This window comes from Zingiber officinale, chromosome 4A (genome assembly GCF_018446385.1).
Source record: "Zingiber officinale cultivar Zhangliang chromosome 4A, Zo_v1.1, whole genome shotgun sequence".
Lineage (NCBI taxonomy): Eukaryota > Viridiplantae > Streptophyta > Magnoliopsida > Zingiberales > Zingiberaceae > Zingiber > Zingiber officinale.
Window position 1 is genome coordinate 90164518 of NC_055992.1, and position 3237 is coordinate 90167754.

Here is a 3237-nt window from a genome sequence, read left to right on the forward strand (position 1 = left end):
GAAAGACTCCACCGGCGCCCAAGATCAAGGAAGCCGGAGTCCCGATACGCAAGAACAAGGAGCACGTGGTGTGCTTCCAATGCAAGCGAAGGGGACATTATCGGAGCCAATGTCCGAGGGGGAGGCAACCTCACAAGGACAAGAAGACGAGCACATCGATAGGGGGAGCTAAGGCAAACCCTAAGGTAATCTCTAAGGCTCACTTTTGCAATTCAAATAGAACACATGCTAGTAGTTTGATTGCAATTGCTAATAATGATAAGCATGTTAATTATAGGAATCAATATATGTGCTTAGGTGCTAAACATGTTAGCTTGAATAAGGACAACTCTAGAAATGTCAACCCTAGGAATAACTCATCTAAGGTTAAGGATAATCTAGGTAGAAATCCCAAAACTACTAGACATATGCCTAGGAATACCTCAAAGAAAAATGATAAATTAAAAATTGAGGTATTAGAGAAGGAGAATCAAGTCTTGAGGTCAAGACTTGATACTTTGGAAAAAGCCCTTAAAAATTTAGAGAAGTCAACTCTATGGTCTAAGGGTCAAAAACCCAAGTCCAAGGACAAGAAAGGTTTGGGTCACAAATCTAAGTCCCAAGTGGTCAAGCCCACTTATCATAATGTTCCATTCGATTATGGAACAAAATCTAGGGCTAGGAAGACCATCACCAAGGTCACAAGGGGAGTCACCCCTAGAGTTGATCTTGATGAGTCCCAAATGACCAAGGCTTTAAAGCCTAAGAGGGTCATTAGGAGGGTTGCTAGGGAAGTTATCCCTAGTGAATATTTAGTGAACCCAATGAGCTCAAATAGGTATTGGGTTCCTAGGAGCATCTTCTCTACCCCATAGATGGGTTAGAGAGTGTCAACTCCGATTAGAAGGGTAGTTAACCCAACTTTGAGGAAATTGACACTCAAGGAACATTTTCAAGGTTTTGAGAACTTTTGAAAATGAAATGGAATTATCGTTTACTCCTTTGAAGAGTTAAATGTGCCTAAAGATTGGAAATTTCATTTTTAATCTCAATTGGCACAATTTGGGAAAATCTAGAGAACTCTCGAGGAAAAATGAAACATGCCAAGTTTTGAGGATAAATTTGATCTTTAAGTGGCATGAATTAATCTAGAGTTCAAGAAGTGTCAAAATTAGGATTTTGGCATTTTGGGGCAATCTAGGGTTAAATTTTAGGTTAGCAAAGTGGTTAAGGATAATTAGATAGGTAATCTAGATATATTTATTTATGCTAAATCTTGCCATGATTGTTTGCCCTCACATGTCATGACATCATGTTTAGTTTTATTATCATTTGAAATGTCATGATAATGTTTATGCTAGTTTTTATGTCATGTTTATTTAAGTTTCAAACTTTATGTCATGACATCATGACATTGGCACATGTTTTCATTTATGATACCATTTTATGCCATGTCATCATCTCTTGCATTAGTAATCAATTGAATTGATTTAAGGATGAAAAACACATTTTGATATTGAGATCAAATTTGTGTTTAGAAAATGCATGAGACCTTAGTCTAAGATACCTTAATCCATATCTCACATCAAATTGACTTGAATGTGGTTTGATACACCTTAGATGTGTGTGAGATATTAGGATCATGAGTTAGGATCAAGGTGCATAGTCCTTGTACCTAGATGACCCTAATTCAAGAAATTAAGGATCATAGGGAAAGATTGTGTACAAGTCATGTACATCTAGCCCTAAGATTATGGTCCTAAATTCAAATGGTTTTAAAAGCATTTTAAAATTGATTTGAAAAACCTTGATGAAGCTTTCCTAGTGATAGCATTCATCATTGAACATTGTGATACAAAGTTGAGTTAAACTTGAACTATTTCAAAGTTTTTGAACTTTGTATCAAGATTTGAAAATGGAAGTTATTTTCATAGAAAACTATTTTTCCATGATAGTGTATGATATGAGGAATGTATCATCAAAGTTTCGTAATTTTTGGAATTTTCTGTAATTTTCTGTGAGTTTCTGAACTTCTCCCGGAGAGAAAATCAGAAATCTCTGATTTCAGAGGCTGGATCGGTCACCGGACCGATCCAGGGAAGGCTGAATCGGTCTGGGGACCGATCTAGAGGGGTCCTGATCGGTCCGGTGACCGATCAGGGCGTGCCGAATTTCTGATTTTTCAGCTGTTGTCTGAAATTTCAGTTATGGAAGTGGTGTTTTTGGATTTCTAAAGGTTTGGAACTCACAAAGACATTGTTGGTGCAATGGTCAAGGGGGAGTTGACCTTTAGGGGGAGTTTTACCTAATTGTCAAGGGGGAGTTGACTTTTAGGGGGAGTTTTTACTCCTTAGGACTTTTGAGGATTAGTGATATGGGATTATCACTAAGTTGATTGTTGAGTTTAGTATCAAGGGGGAAATTAAGAGTTTCAATGAAAGGTATGGGACTTTCATTAGGAAGAAACTCTTGACCTTGATACCCTCCTTTTTCTTTTTGATGTGTGTCAAAAAGGGGAGAGTGTTCATTGGAGAATTATTGGAGAACCCAAGTTAGGTTATCGGGTTAACCTAAACTAGGGGAAGAATGTCAAGAAATGTTCAAGGAAGAACATTGGAATTCTTTTTGATGTATGTCAAAAAGGGGGAGAATTATTGGAGAACCCAAGTTAGGTTATCAGGTTAACCTAAGGGGAGAATGTCAAGGAATGTTCAAGGAAAGAACATTGGACATTGGAAGATGGTTGGAAAACCTAAGTTAGGTTATCAGGTTAACCTAACTTGATTATGGGTTTTGTCAAACATCAAAGTGTTGGTGCAACCTTAGTTCAAGGTTGACCTGGTTGACCCGACTCGAGGTGACTTGACTCGAGTTGTATTTTGATGTTTGACTTGGGAAGATTGTCGGTGCAACCTCAGGTCAAGGTTGACCTAGTTGAGTTGCATGTTGATGTTTGACACTCGTGAGAGAGTTCTATTCTTGATATGAGACAAGAATAGATGTTTGGGAGATTAATGGTGCAACCGTAAGTCAAGGTTGACTTGGTTGACCTGATTCGGGAAAAAGTCCAAGTATGGAGACTTGGCAACGGGAAAAGTCCAAGTATGGAGACTTGGCACTGGAAAAGTCCAAGTATGGAGACTTGGCACTGGAGAAGTCCAAGCAGGGAGCTTGGCACGAGGGAAAGTCCTAACTGGGATGTTAGGCAGTTGGAAAGTCCCGTGAGTGAAGCCGTGGAAAGTCCTAATGGATGTTAGG